This window comes from Leptinotarsa decemlineata, unplaced genomic scaffold, assembly GCF_025532065.1.
Source record: "Leptinotarsa decemlineata unplaced genomic scaffold, Ldec_3_MD MMD2_tig00001064_RagTag_RagTag, whole genome shotgun sequence".
NCBI lineage: Eukaryota > Metazoa > Arthropoda > Insecta > Coleoptera > Chrysomelidae > Leptinotarsa > Leptinotarsa decemlineata.
The window spans coordinates 12,305,130-12,322,635 of NW_027412558.1; the positions used below are offsets into that span (position 1 = coordinate 12,305,130).

General features: G+C 35.5%; 1 protein-coding gene across 1 annotated transcript in view; it reads left to right on the forward strand.

Annotated features, from left to right (window-relative positions):
- Positions 1–17,506, forward strand: part of LOC111517914 (uncharacterized) — a 1,107,665-nt gene that overhangs the window by 830,754 nt on the left and 259,405 nt on the right. The window lies entirely within an intron of this gene.

Sequence of the window (17,506 nt, forward strand, 5' to 3'; positions counted from 1 at the left end):
ATGTGATAATGTTACTGCATTGAATGATGATGTGACAGTGATCATTACATGTGAATATGTTAATATATTATACCTTCTTCACGTAATTCTTCAATTATTGAAATTATTTCATTGTCATGTCCTGTATGACCAGCTGACTTTGAAGCTACCAATAATCGTAGGCGAGCAACTAACTCTTTCGGTGAATTCCAGTACACATAATTCACAGGTTTAGAATTATATATTTTCTCCATTTTCACTCGTTTGAGTGCTCCACCAATTTTACTTCTACTTCTTATTGGATATTGTCGTGAGTCTAATAGAGGTTTGATAACTTCACGAAATTTTTTAGAATTTGTATTTTTAAAACCATTCTTCTGATGATATTGTTTATATGGAGCATTCGTTATTTTCAATATTTTGGAATATACTTGACGAGTTTCTTTATTATCAACATCTCGTGGATTCTTCAAAAAGATCATATCATACAATTCTGGACTACCTGCGCATTCATATTTTTTCACTTTATTAGCATCCCAAAATGAAATGTTTCCATCTTTGAAATGCACCACTAGACTTCCCATTTTCAGCTTTTGTGTAATAGGATCCATACGTACGCCAAATGTTCCATCATATGCTGGATTTCTAGATTTTACATTATTCAAATGTTTCATCAAAACATCTTCACCACTTTCATTCATAACAGGTGAGATGTCAGGATCCGAGGAATCGATGTGGGACGATGATGGTGTTTCGAATAGAGTTGTTCTCATATCGTCTTGAAGTGTGCTCGTGTCACTATTCACAGATGATACACTACCAAAAGATTGTTTTCTTCCTATTGGAGTACTCATGGGATAATTTGAAGTAGATTGAACAGTTCCATGATTTGGTGATAACACTGGTGATTTAGAAGTAGCGTTTGATGATAAAACATTCAATGGTTTCATTATGGGCTCATACAATCTTTCAAGTGTCGTACGATTTTCAATATTATCATTCTTGATAGAGTTGAATTTCTGCCTGACAGCTTCTGTTGTCTCTACTAGTTGACGTTTCAAATTCATTTCATTGTTTTTATTTTCAGAATCTTTTTTTGTATTCATAATGCCCTTTTTTAAATTATAGCCTAATTCGCTGATGAAGTGACCTCTACAATATTCAGTGATCGAATAAGTGTAAAAAACAAGATCATGGGTATATAAAACTATCGAATCCTTTGCGATATCTACCTTCATCTATTTTTCTATCCTTATCAATGACTAGAAATCCATATTGGTCCTCCCAGCATTTAACACATATCAATTGGAATTGTTTGAATGTTACATCGGGTGAAACATGATCTGAATAAATGTGATGTAAATTCGTCTCATCTTGTTTGAACATTAAAATGAAATTGGTATTGTCACGCACTAACTGTTTGGGTACCCGTGAATATGTCTGTGCTAGATAAAAACAATCAACATCCTTATGACGTCCCATACAGAAATATGATCTAATAATATCTTGCTTTTCACATATCACATCATCGAAAATGAAAACAGAATTAGGCTTAGCGTCGGAGGGTTCCACTATTTCTGCATTATTGCTGAATGTATAGAAACCTAATCCTTTTATAGGTTCCAAAACACTTCGCAAGTACTGATATTTAGGTTGATTGAGTGATTTCGAATAGAGATACACATTTCTAAATCTCAGTCCTTGTGGATGTGTTAATAGTGATATCATTGCATTCGTCTTTCCACAATTTGAAGGTCCTATAATGAGTCCTCGAACTGATGATGGAAGTAGTGGACCATGTCTGAATACCTTTTGTCCATTCAATCCACACCCAAATTTCTCATCTAGATTATCTACAGCAAACTTTTCTTTCTGTTTTACAATGCGCATCGTGCCGTGGTTGGAGACTATATAAATGTTATTAGCTTATTCATTTCAATGTGTACCATCAAACGATACGGACGTATTGAAAGTGATCGTAAAATTAAAAGAGGTTGTGGTTTTGTTAATGATTTAATAAACAAACTTCCTTTCGAATTACATCTACCCGGAGGTTATCAATACTGTGGACCGGGTACAAAATTGAAACAACGTTTAGCTCGTAACGACCCTGGAATCAATAAATTAGATATTGAATGCAAAAAACACGATATTCAATATTCTAAGCATCCATCCGATCTTGCAGCAAGACATTTAGCCGACAAAGAACTTGAATACAGCGCTTGGGATAGGGTTAAATCGAAGGACGCGAGTATTGGGGAAAGAGCAGCTGCATTACTTGTCACCAACATTATGAAAGCGAAAAGACATATGGGCATGGGTTGTAGTACCAATAAGAAAAAATGTAAGAGGAAACAAACGAAGAAAAATAAAATTAAAAAAGTTGCATTTGGTGCTGGGATAGTCCATAAAGTGCGAAATGTATTGAAGAAAGCTGGTGGGAATCAATTTGTGACGAATAATAGCAAAAAAGCTATCACTGTGGCATTGCAGGCGGCACGTAAATACCTTAAAGCTGCCGGTGGAAAGAAGAAAATCCGCACACCACGCATAATTCCTGTTCCCAAGATCGGTGGACTTTTACCATTGATACCAATTTTTGCTGGACTATCCGCACTAGGAAGTTTGGCGGGAGCCGCTGCTGGTATTACCAAGGCCGTGAATTCGGCAAAAGCCAGCAGAGCGGCTTTAATGGAAGCCAATCGTCACAATAAAACCATGGAGGCTGTAGCATTAGGCAAACGCGGAAGTGGAATATATCTCAAACCATACCGTAAAGGTTTAGGACTATATTTAAAACCATACAAAGCCACAAACAAAACAAAAAACTAATTGAACCCCTACCTCAGAGGCCTCTTACTGATCTCGATCTCAGTTATTATGCACAAAAAATGAAAATTCCACATTTTCGTGGTGTTTTTATGCGTGATAGATTACCATCTTCAGGTCCAAAACAAAACGAGACAGCTATTGTTAATTTAGATGGAATAAGTGGACCAGGAACACATTGGGTGGCATATAAAAAATGTGGGAAAGAAGTCACATATTTCGATAGTTTTGGAGATCTACCCCCACCATTGGAATTGACTCGATTCTTTCGAAAATGTTCGAATGTAAAAATCAAATATAACTATGATCGACAACAGAAATTTAATACAGTTCTCTGTGGTCACTTGTGCTTGCAGTTTCTCTCTAAATAATTTTCCAAATAAAAATGGATTCAACACCAAAACTGGATCGGGAGGCTATCAAGGGAATGGGGTTTTCACTTAGAATGTTTTCAAAATATGGTACCTTGAAAAAAATGGATAAAGTGATGCTTGCAAATATGCCTAAGGAAGTGATACTTGCATGTGTTGCACATGAGATTGCATATGTTTGGGAAAAGTTGCCTAAGCATCTGCAAGATGACATCGATATAATGAAACATAGATATTGTTATGAGCACCACCACCACGATCAAAATTCAGAATCGGATGTTAATGACGGTCCTATACCTCGGAAATCTATGTGTTGTATTTGTAATATAGAGGATGTGAATATTGGTATCAATAAAAATGATACTTATTACAATACAACACCTTCCAAAAAGTGTAAATTGTCTCAAATGTGCTGTTGCTGTGTACAATAATAAATTGAAATGTGTTTCAAAATATTCATCAGTCATGTCACGAAAGTTCGAGCTACAAGCTGTCGGGACAAGTGTCTTGAGTGCGGATTTTTTTCCACCAATTGAATTGGATAGGAACAGTCGTTATGGATTAGGACTTTTGGGATTCTATGGATGCAATACAATCAATAATATAACTGAAGCTAATAACTTAGTTAGTTTTAGAATCAGTAATGACAACTCATCGATACCCCAAAAGTTGACAATTGAAATTCCATGTGGTGCTTATGAAATAGAAGAGATCAATGCCGTCATACAGAAACATATCATGTTCAGATTGTTTCATGATAAAAAACCAAATGATGTCGTTGCAGATGATATTTTCTATCTACACGCCAATAATAATACATTCAAATGTGAAATGCGATCCAAATATGAAATTGATCTGACACATCCAAATTCAATAGCAGAAATGATGGGGTTCGCTCATGAAATATTTCCACCAAATCAGATACATGAATCATCATTACCAATAAACATTACAACTGTGAGACTTATCCGCTTAGATTGCAATATAATATCTGGTTCATATATAAATGGTGAAGAATCCCACATTCTTTTCTCATTCGATATTGATGTTGAACCTGGCTACAATCTTACTAAAGAACCACACAGTATTATATATATGCCTGTCAGTCCAGAAGGTCGTCAATTGATTCACAACATTACAGTGCGTATTTTGGATGAAAAAAATAACCTTATCGATTTTGGAAGTGAAGAAGAGATTTTCATTATTTTGGAATTGAAGAAAATCGAATAACTGTTGTTATGGGTTTCATTTATAATAGACAAAATCGCATTGAACAATCCCAAACGAGTTGCACTATCAAAAAGAAAGGTGTGCATAAAAAGAAGCTCATTCCACAAGTGTATGCTAAACAGTTAGCACATAACGCTCTGTCTGTGAGTGATCTTAAATTTTTGAAATCGATTGGATTGAAAGTGAGAAAATAACAATGGTGCTCGAAACAAACAATGAAAAGTTGAATATATTCAATGAACCAGTGCTCGATCATTCTCTCATAAGTTTACATGAGCACACATATAAGCCCTATGGATCACCGCTATTCAGGAATTCGGATGAAATCAGAATTGCAATCAATAATCAAGATGTTATACTAGATATTGCCGAGAGCTTCATTTACATAGAAGGTAAATTCACCCCCAAAGATGTAGCGAAAACATGCTATCTCTCGAATAATGCAATTGCATTTCTCTTTGACGAAATTCGTTATGAAATGGGTGGTGAACAAGTGGCTGTTGTTAGAAAACCTGGGATAACATCTACAATGAAAACCATGATATCATTTGGACAATCTCATGCTAACACATTATTGACATCTGGTTGGGGACTTTCACAATTGAAGCAAGATATCTTGGATACAAACAGTCATGTTTTTAGTGGAAAACTACCACTGAAATATTTGATGGGTTTTGCTGAAGATTACAACAAAAGTATCTTGAATGCCAAACAGGAATTGATTTTGATTATCGCTCGATCATTCAAAAACTCATATATAGGTGAGGTTGATGCTGATTTGGAAATAAATAAAATCGAATGGAAAATAAGACATATTGTACCAGATGATAAACACAAGCTCAAACTTTTGAGTAGAATAAACAAAAGCGGTCTGAATGCCAAAATCAAGTTGGCGTATCGTATGTGGGACCTCTATGAACTACCATCATTACGTGGGACTTCTTCAGACATATGGGCCATCAAAACAACTAACGCATTGGAAACTCCTCGTTTTGTCATCATCGCATTCCAAAGTACTACCACATCTGAAGATAGAACACAGGATATTACAAAATTCACAACTGCTGATATCAATAGTATTCGAGTATACTTGAATTCTGAAGTTTATCCATATGAGCGTTGGAATTTGAATTTCGATAAAAAACTTGATGCTCCTGCTTATTATGCTTTTGAGAGTTTCCAGCGAAGTTATTATGATAAAGATATGAGTGAACCTCTGATGGACATTGGACAATTTAGAGAGAATCCACTATTCGTCATCGATTGTTCTCATCAACCGAATGCAACAAAATCATCAACTATTGATATAAAGATTGAGTTTGAGACGAGGAAGACCAAGTTTCCAGACAACACTAAAGTATATGCATTAATTTTGCATGATACAGTTTTAACATACAATGCATTGGATGGTTCAGTTCATAGCAGATATTGACACTTTTTTTTTCACTCTATCATGTACTGTTTCATGATCTTTTTTTTTTTATTTGTAACTGACTTATATCATGTATTGTATTTTATATCATATTTATTGTTTTGTAATCATTTTCTATTGTATTTCATGAGATTTAAATAAATAAAACATGAAAATAATACAAAGTTTTTTATTTGACATTATTTATGATTTACAGGAACATACAGACTATCTAAAATAACTTCTTCCTCATAATCATCATTTTCGCGACCATCTTCAATTTCCTCTCGATTTTCATCATTCAATTCAAAGTGATGAATAATCCATTCTGGCAAGTATGGTTGGAGGCTATACAGGAATCTTCTTAGGTTCAGTTCAATCATAACATCACAAAGTTGCCACAATTCCAATTCATTATCCAAAAATTTGTTACAAACTTCTGCACCACTCCAATAGTTCTCAGCATCACGAAGGCATAATTCGATTTGTTTTTCATCATAGCATACACTCATATCATAATTGCTTGCATGTTCGGCTCCATCACCCAACACCTTCAATTTAGAAGACAAATGTTGAACCGATGATTTGAGATCTACAACATCGACCCAATCTTGACTTGCGTACTGCATCCACATCTTTAAATGGTGGAACTGAAATTGAATAAAAAAAAACAATAAGCAACCTCCAATTTTTCAGTGATATAATACTCACATTCCCATTTTACTTGTAGTTACAAAGTGAGTGTATTCAACTAAGTTAGTAATGTTTATATTTCCATATAATTATTATCATCTAATATATGAATATTATAAAACAATAAGAAATTCATTATAATTACTATTATTATTCAATCATATTGAATTTGACTAGAGTTAGCGTTTTCACACCAAAAAAACTTCGTAAGCTATGACCTAAAGAAATTCACTATAAATTATTACTATTATTATTCAATTATATTGAATTTGACTAGAGATCGCGTTTTCATGCCAGCAAAACTTTGTTGGCTCTGTCCTAAATACATCATCGTATATTTACCACCTGATGAGTTGATACAAGATATATCGTCATCACTGAATTGCAACGAAATACGTTTTGGTAGCCATGTTTTAAATAATTTATCATTGCTCACATCTTGCAAAGTTAATAAAATTGATTTACCAAATCGTGTAGAATAAGTTGACATATTTTTAATTATGAACACTTCATCAATTGGCAATGATGATAAGGCCTTTTGCTCTACTATTTCAACCTCCTGTACAATCAAATTATTAATTTTATTCAAGTCTACTTTTGAAACGGACATGATGAAAATATATACGAAAATATAAACAATTTCCAACAGACAAATACACTCACCGTCTTCCTTCTATTACGAACTGAATAACACTCTACCAATTGCTAACTGCTGCAGATATATTCGTCTACTGATTTCATAGTGTGCCAGGCATTTCTTTTATATTAAACAGTGTGAGTCACCCCCACCATGAAACCGTGAAAGATTCACATTGCTAGTTGCTATCCACTAGAGATGCCTGACGTCACAGCCAAGCCCATCTCCCAACTTGATGCGATAACAGTTGCCGGTACGAGCAAGCAGTGGTCGTTGCGGTCTCGGAGAGGGTAGACGCTAGGCAAACGGTCCTCGGCTGCCGTTGTGTCACCATCGATAGCGGGGCTAGAGCGAACCTTCATCGCTTCGGGAGAGGTGAGGGCAGACCGATGAATACGCATTACTCTGCCACACGTCGTGGAGTGAACATGTCGCTCTCTAGCCGTTGAACGGTTATTGCTGTGACGTCACTCCACTACTAACTTGGTGCCCTAACACCGATGGAGCATTTATTACTTGGAGGATCTTCGAAGTATGCAGACGTATGTTTGTACATAGACAAACAAGCACATGATGAAACCCTGTACCGTGCATTCTCCTACACACACACATAAACACACAAAATCTCATATGAAAAAAAAATCTGAACGATCCATGCACCAGACACTTCAAGGTCACAACGCCTTGACTTCACTGCACAACAAAAAAACTTCACCAAACAACAACCAATAAAAAAAAGCAATTAATACGTCATAGTGGTGGGGGGAGGCCGAGAATCAGCTGTAAACAACTACTCATATGGGACGAAGAAAACGATTATGCAAAAAAATGACTTATCACTAATAGACTTCAAAAGTAAATGTTTGCGCGAGCACTGTGAATAATGAAATGATAAGAATAGTATCTCTTTCAAATGATTCAATTGGGGCAAAATACGTATAGTTCTTACGCAATGTTTACCCCAATACTTGGAAGACGCAAATTTGGGAATGAGGCAAAATATGTGGAATTTACAAGATGGAGCTCCAACGGGGTTGGGGAATAACTTTTCGGTCTGTACCCTGGACGGTGGATTGTAAGGAGCTCTGATGCACCTATTTTTTAGAAAGTCAAAACTGCCAACAACTAACTTTTTGATTGATTCGGCTGTTACCTTGAAGATCCATAGTAATTTCATAAATTACACCTTACGAATTGATCTTCATGAACTTTATTTCCAAAAGCTTTCACAGTAGCTTTTCCGTAGAGCATTACCACAAAAAAGCTACTGTGACAGCGAAACATTTCGTGATATATTTTTCAAAAATAAAGTTTGTGAAGATCAAATCGTAAGGTATAGTTTATGAATTCAACAACTAACGGCTCCATGTATTCAAGAAAATGGGGGCCATTTTGAAAACTCATTTTGGGCAATACCACACATTTCGACATATTTTTTGTACCTGCAAATAACATAAATACTCAGTTATTATAACTTTTTGTTACTCAGAATTTTTGCCGCATTTAGATAAAAACTGGCTTTTCAAAAAAGTGCTATGAAGTAAAAATATATTAAATTTCTTCTGTGTGTTCTTGTGTGTTCTTGGCTTATCTTACCAAAGATGAATTTAAAAACCGTTGCTTTGAAAATTACATAGTGTCATTTGTAACACCATTTATTGAAAATCCAATGAGAAAGAGCCCGAATCTCGATACAAATTGGCTTTTCGATAAAGTTCTAAGTGGTGAAAAAAAATTCAAAAATAATGTATCAAACCAGTTATATCACAGCACTAATTCAATCCCCACATGAAATTTTGGGGATTTTAGGGTTTCAATACCCCCACCATTTGTTGAAAATCCAATGAGAAAGAGCCCAAATCTCGATACAAATTGGCTTTTCGATAAAGTTCTAAGTGGTGAAAAAAAATTCAAAAATAATGTATCAAACCAGTGATATCACAGCACTAATTCAATTCCAACATGAAATTTTGGGGATTTTAGGGTTTCAATACCCCCAAAAATCTTTATGGTGAAGAAATTTGTAGTTTTATATGAAAAAGAAGCTCTTACGATAAGAAATATATTAGACAGCTCATAACATATTGTAAACAATTGATTTTCATTTTGTACTTTCCACGTAACTTTTTTCTGTGTGCATTAAGGTGAGGATCCCAAAATATGTGGATTAATTTGTGACCTACTTTTTTGTTACACCCTACATTGCAAAATTTGATCTCTACTATATCCCCAGTGTTAACCAATCGAAGAATATTGAGGATACATTTAAGATCACTAGGAATATACAAGAGATCATTTTCTGTCTGGGAAAGTCTAGGAAGAAAATGGTAATATTTCCGTTGCTGTGTGACATACTTGAAATACACATATCCTACGGATGACTTGATGTTGTCCTTATTGTCCTCAAAATGATCATCTGGCTATCTGTGTACCGTTTATTCGTTTACCAAATCATATTATTATTATATCCGATCTGGTACAGAGTTAGAAAAAAAACGATCTCGCACGTGTCATATTTTCTCTTCGTTGTTGAATCAACATTCAAATCGTGACTGGGAAGTATTCTCCAATCCCTGACACGTTATACCGTCATCCAATGTCGACCAAAAGTGAGGTCAACTTCTGAAACAAAAACCCATAACGTCATCTGACAAAAACACATCGAGTTTGCGACTCGTTTAGCCGTTAAACCAAACATCATTCCCCACTTACATGCAAAACACATCCGTATGCGCTAATCTGACTCCATTAAGAGTACACGCGCCCGGATTATCCTCCGACGCACCGATCCGGCAGTCCGGGAATACTCCGGAGCGCTGTATGTTTTGCTCGACGACTTATGGTTTTGACCTGAGCATGAAATTCGACTCTTATTTCGCCATATGGAGATTCATCTAGATGGATAATGATGTTGGTAATAATGTGGGAATCTTCCAGCCAAAACTGAGGACTAACGAGGTAACTGTATGTAATTCTAGTTGGCACGATTGGAATAGGTGGATAAATAAAAAAAACAGAAACTAATCTTATGTGCAGCGTAAATTCTCCCTTCTATATAATATTTCTGAAAAAAGAGAAGGAGAAAACACCACGTAAGCAGTAGTGACGATGAAGGCTATACCATGATACCACGTGCATCGAAAAATATCGGGCCATAGCCTTAAACAAAAGCCAAAATAGCACTGGAACAAATGACAGAGTTAATTATATGATACATAATAATTTTAAATAGGTAAATGGCTTTGGTAATATTTTCTGTACATAATTTATATAGTATTATATCATGAATGGAATAAAAATGAATAAATATGACTGATAATCCACCATGTCTTGAAACAATGAAAGAAAATAATGAAGGATAAAGGTGTATATGTGTTGGCGAAAAAAACAATTAACGCATGCATGCACAAGATATACGTATACATATACAGGCATATATGCATATATACACACATATCCATATATGAATAAAGCTATTTGAAAATTATAGTATCGATACTTTTTCATTGTAGAAAACTCTACAATGGCAAACGAAGACCTCTGAAGAACTGTCTTATGGTCCTATTATATCATTTCAAAAATTATTTTTTATATTGATCAGTTGATGGGTGAATGCTCTAGGAAGGTTTGAAATCCAATTTTTCAGTTTTTTCTTGAATAGGCTCAGTTCACTGGCTTCAGTTCACTGGGAACTGCATTGTATACTCTGAGTTTGAGGAAATATGATGAATGTTGGGATATTGTTTAAGAGACGAAAGGCACTGAGAGGTGGTTATCTCCTTTTCGAGTATTATATGTGTGCACATAGTACTTTTGGGATCTTTCTTTTTTCCGCTTCAGAATCAAGACGTTCAAAAATAATTGTTGGGTATCTGAAACTTTTGCTAGTTGATAAATTACATCACTGGAATATAATCAATCTTTCGACTATATTATCGTTAGTATCCATTTCTGGAGTACATCGAGTTCGTTCATTTGATTATTGTAGGCACCTCCCCAAGCTATTATTTCGTGCCTGAATTGTGATTCTAGCAGTGCGAAGTTTGAAATTCTCAAGTATCTTGTTTCAAGAAATTTCTTGATATGTTTAAAATTTGCTATGAGGCTTCTGCATTTGAAAGTGAGCGTTTTTATGTGCGTGTCTCATTTCATGTGGCTATCTAAGTGGACCCCCAAGTATTTCATGTTTTTGATTTCGGGTATAGTGAAGGTGTTATTATTGTCGTTGATTGATAGATGTGAAATTGGTTTTGATGATTGAAAACGGAAAAGATTTTGTCTTATCAAAATTATTTGTGAGTAACTTGGAGTTGAACTTTTGTTTTATTATGAGAAAATCTTTCTCGACTCTGCCAAACAACTGTTGCCAATTCTCACCAGAATAGAAGATTGCGGTGTCATTCGCGAAGCTGATTATGTGGCCTTCTGTATCAACATTGTATAAATCATTTACGTATATACTGAATAAAATGGGGCCCAATACTGTGACTTGGGAGACTTCCACAGTTTCCAAATGACTGAGGTGTGCCCTCAATATCAAAGCATTGCTTCCTTCTTTCTAGATAACATTTCATGAATTTATATACATTGCCTCACAACACTGCACTTTCAGAACACAGTGTATCAGACGCTTCTGCTAGATCCACGAATATGCACAAAAAGTGGTGACTTTTTTCGAGCGTTTGATATATTTTTGTAGTCAATGATACAATTGCATCATCTGTGGATCTAGACTACTGGAACCCATATTGGTTCGGAAAAAATATGTTATATTTCTGGAAAAATTCCAATATTCTTACTTTGATTAGAGTTTCAAGTATTTTTCCATGATTCCCAAGATCAGTAATATAAGTCTGTAATACAGCCTTTGTAGCTCCGCAGCTCATTCCTAGGATATGTTTTTTGCTGATTTCCGGATGAGATCCAAAGACTATCCCATTCACGTAGTTTACTATCATTTAACCTCTCCTAAGGATAAAACGCGATACTATGATATGTTATACTATGTGTGAAAAGAAATCAGTTTTCTTTCGTCTAATTCAATCATTATATGAAAGTAGCTGTTTCGAGTAATCTCTTTTCTAGTTTGTGTCTGAAAGTTACTTCTTTGCATGATCTACACATCTTTGTATAGAGTTCCTTCCGTTCTTTGGAAGATTTTCACATTTTATGTATTACGTTGGAAAAAAAGAAAGCCAAAACCTTTTTTTTTCCAAAAATTAATCTCTTCTAAAAATATAAGCCTTTCAATTTATACAAAAAGGTGTTCACATCATGAGTACAGTCCTATGAAAAATGGGGTACTTGTATAACCTCGCAATACATGCACATATAATAAATTAAAAAATGAGTATATGTGGATGTAGAGTATATGGCATTTTCTGATGATACTTCTACATCAATACAGCATGTTGAGTTCAATTTGTTTTCCAATTCATGCCCTTTTAGCTTTTTCAGGTCGTTAGTCAACCTATTCCAACATTTTACAGCTACAGAGCTGAAAGATATATGAGATTGAGTTCTATGAATTGACAAGACAAAGTTTATAACTTGATATCGGGTTCTGTGAGCATGAGTGGTAAACTAGGGCTATTTGTTCAGCTGATAGGTTCATTTTACTGTAGGATTTTGTGAATTGATGTATTGTAGTGGATTTTGAACCGTTCAGATACAGCTGAAAGCAAACTTCAAAATAATACCTACTGAAATATAAGTCGAGCATGAAATCAGGGTCATCCCATGAGTTGAAGATATTTTAGAAGTTGATGTTTTAATTTGAATCATTTTGGATGTATCATACTGTACCAATGAAACGCATCAAATACATAGTTGTTGTCGTTTCTGCGATGAGCGTTTTGCGAAAAACGAGCCATCGCCTGAATTTCTAAAAACCACAATTAATATTCTACTTTTTTTTCTCTAGTTCAATTGTCCCATGTTTGTGTACTGTTGCCAATGTTGGCATACCGAAATGAACATGAATTCTGTTGTTGCGACAAAAGTTGTGGCGGCTGCAAGAAACATTGGTGTAAGTTTCTCGAGTGAGACGAGTATGGCGGCGGTATCACGAAACTGGTCTGCTAATTTGAAGACCTGGTTCAGGGCGAGGCAGGACTGCAACAGTTAGGGATGACCGCTTTCTCGTATCTAATGCTTCAAGAAACCAAACATTTACGGCAGTTTCTCTTCGAAGTTATCTGCGAAAAGTCAGAAATGTTAACATAAGTTCACGTGCTGCTGGAGCTATTGAACTGGAGCTATTGAACCGCCGCTTTCCTATGAACATCAAATTACAATATTGAATTTTTCACAAGAACACTTGGCATGGACAGTAGCGGATTGGAGGCGTGTATTGTTGTCCGATGGATCGCGATACTGCCTTACGGGCTCAGGTAGACGTATAAGAGTATAGAGACGACTAGGGGAGAGATATGGTCAAGCGTGTATTGTCGAGCAACTTCCATTTAGCGGACCAGTTATGGCATGGGGAGGCATATCATTTGATGCTCGCACGGAGTTAGTCTTCATCAAGAATGCTGCATTGAATGCACATAGGTACCTCATGAAGGTTTTTTTAAGGACAAAACACAAGCACTGAAACAGAAAAATCCTTGAGGCGCTCTCAGAGCAGTGCCTGTGTGAAAGTAGTGATTCACATTGTATTTGAATCGCTGGAGAATAAATCCATTTGGATTTATTAAACGCAGATCTCCAGATGAAAGTGTTCTTAAACAGTGAAGTTCGAGGTGTACTGAGTTGAACTTCGAAACCATGAGCAGCCACAGTCCGTCGCTTATTTCTGATATGTACCACTCTTGGTGGAATCAAATGTGCCAAGTCACTTGATCACTTCCCGTGAAAGTATCCATAGAAGAGAGACAAATATTCAACCTTCCTTCGATGTTCCAGGCTACCAAAGTTGCACGTGATGTTCGCGTCTCCAACCAGTTGGATGGCTCTTTTCTGGATGGAATCCAGCAACTTCAGGGTATGTGTGGGGGTAGAGCTCCATACATGAGAACAATACTACAAGACCATGTTCCACCATACATGCTTTTTCTTGGATATGACGCAACATTAATGCATAATAATGCACGCCCTCACACTTTCCGGATTGTTACTCAGTATCTAGACGAGGTTCAACTCACACGATTCGTTTGACCTGCGCACAGTCCGGATTTGAATTATATTGAACATGTTCAGGATGAGTTCAAGAAACGTTTACGTAGACATGCGTCAGCTTGTACAAGAATGGGAAAATCTTTCGCAAAATGTAATCTAAAATCTAGTCCAAAGCATGTTTCGAAGTTTGAAAGTTGTTATCACTGAAAGAGGAGAAAACACTCGTTACTGAATCTCTTCAATTTTTTCTTTTCCAACCAAAAATATATCAGAGTAAAATTGTTCACTTTATTTCCTGAAATACTGCAGTGAAATTGTTCATTTTCAGTATAAACAAATAAATTTTGGGCAACCAAAAATTCCTTCCAAGACTTGGTAAAATATGTGACATCCGAAAGAGAAACAAAAAACAGAAAATTCAAAATAGCTTCAAAATACGGAGTGACGCTAATTTTATGTCTCGCAGTGAATACTCGATGAATCTGTTTAAAAAAAAAATTATTTTTCCGTTAACCAGCTGTCGCACCCCTACGAACGACAACCCTCAGAAGTCAAAACTTGTGCGAGCTAAGGATTAACAAGGTCTTACCTTTCAACGTGTGATTCCTAACACGGCAAGTGAAAATCGATCTTTCAGATTAGGGCTTGAACCACCGACCAACACTGCAGTCAATTCGAGTGAGTGAAAAAAGCACCCACATCGAACCGCCTGGCTACCGACCGCCAATGAATGAATGAATAAATACAGTATCTGTCGATTCGCGAGAGTCTGTAAGCGCTTCAAATCTTCTTGGAAATATCGTATCTAGCTACGCCCATCATCTGGAAATATAGGAATTGGACACTGTTACATAACCATAAATCTCTATCCAACTTGGTTAATTCGAAATTGATGTTGAATGACACTATTTTCGGAATTAATATGTGTCAACCTTCTACTAAAATTAGCAAAAAACTTTTGAAGTGAGTCAAAAATACATCGCATGAATTTGAAACAATTCGTTGAAGGATTTTCCTAACAATCAAAAGACACTAATTACATTTCTATGGCATTTTTTGTACGTATCAAACCACTTGCAGTATCAACTCTCCCTTATCTTTTTTATATTACAAACTTCTCATCCCATTTCACAAAAATAATCTTTTGCTCTCCAGTGTCTATTTATATTTTCATTTTTATATAAGCATCGCAATCAAATTACAAATCCGCGTATATTCAAATTTGATCCTCAAGAATAAGAAAGTGAGAAAAAGCTAATCTAATACCTGTTGATGAATGAGAAGGCAAAATAAAAAAGACGCTTCGGCGATAAAAAGCGGTTTCCTTTGAAAGGAACATTATGGAGAGGATCTCCGACACCCCAACTAGGTACAGTGACGTGCCAATGGGGAAATGATATCACGTAGAAAGCCAACAAGAAAATTTGTTAATAGGGAATGAGTTGAGAAATTGTTGGTTATGAAATTATGATCTCGAATTAGAAATGATAATTCGGGATATATATTACGTTGCTTAGGCCCTACAGGCCCTACTGTCAGGTCGCAGTCATCTCAAGAATCATGACTAGAAAGAGAAAGAGGAGAATGCAATAGTAAACAAAAAAATTGTGGCCTTCAGTTGATTCTGAAATTATGTACGTAAAATTATTTTCCAATCCTTTTAAGCTAATTCATCTATTTCACAATCGAAAATGGGCTTCAAATTCATGACTCACTTCAAAATCAGCAGTAGACTAACAAAAGTGATTGCAAAACTAGCAATCGTTCAAAGAGATTTTCAAAAAGACAATTGACACAAATCGATAGGGAAACAATTACAATTCATATCATATTCATATTTGTCACTTGATCTCTTTCTTTTTTTTATTTTTTTATTTAGAATAAGTTGATATGGAGAAGAAATCAGCCAATGAATAATTTTCAAGTCCGTGTTAATCATTCCATCATTATGCTTTTTTTCTTCTATGATCAGATTCATAATCTACCTGATTTTTAGATTTCACTTCGACTGATTAATTCTATAGAAAAGATTCAAAAGTTTGAACAGAGAGAGAGAGAGACAGAGTTATTTAACGGCTTTATTTTGGTTGCCCTATTTGTTTGTCTGGGTCAAATGTATTATTTGAAGTTTGACCCCGTGGAAGTATCTATAGAGAAGAAACAAATCTCCAACCTTCCTTCGATGTTCCAGACTATGTTTGCGTCTCCAATCAGCCGGATGACTCTTTTCTGGATGGAATCCAGCAACTCCACGGTATGTTTGGGGGCAGAGCTCCATACATGAGATCAATACTCAGAATCGGGATACCTTGACATGGACCTTCCATGGACTGTGTGGTATGAGAGAGGCTAAAAATGATACGTCGTTAGCGATATACCACCTAAGTTGAAGTATAAGGTAAAACGTGCCGAGAACTATTTGGCATCAGGGTGGAAAAAAATTAGAAAATAAAAAATAAGTGAAAAAAAAATGTATGTTTAGAGGTTTTATTGAATAAAACATAAAAGGGTCAAAGGGTCTAAGGTAGCAGTCATCACACCACTCTCCTCAGTAAACTAATAATTAACTATTAGTATTTATATATTTTTTCAGGTTACACTACACCCAACGATTTTATCACTTTTTCATCTGATCAGTACCGTAGTTTACTGGGGAGAGTGGTGTGATGACCGCTACCTAGGACCTTCCGATTTTTGTTTTAATTTTCAATACATTATCTACATCATTATATTTTTTTCTTCAATAAAACCGTTCAACGTAAAATTTTATTTTACATGTTTAATTATCATCTAGTATTTAGATAAGTAACTATAGCTCAAGTGATTTACATGAAAGGCAAATGTCAAAAAATTTACAGAAATTTAATCTCTCATATGGACATTTGTCAACATTTTTGTGAAAATAAAAATGTTTTTATCAACCAAACTTATCTAATACATATAAATACAGTTATAAATTCAATAAAAGTATTACTTTTAACAATGACCTAGAAAAATGGTCAATAACAAACATGACAATATTTCTACTCCATCCCTGTTTGATGTGTCTTTTGAGTACTCCACTGCGATCGTAAAAGGAAAGCCCTGGGAAAATCACATTCCAGAGGGTGTCAACTGCACAAACACACTCCAATCTTGCCGTCATTTTGTCGGTTCATCATTTTAGGCTCTATCCGCCAACGCTTAATACACTTCTGAATTAAAGATTACACACTTGACTTTTCACAAACGCTT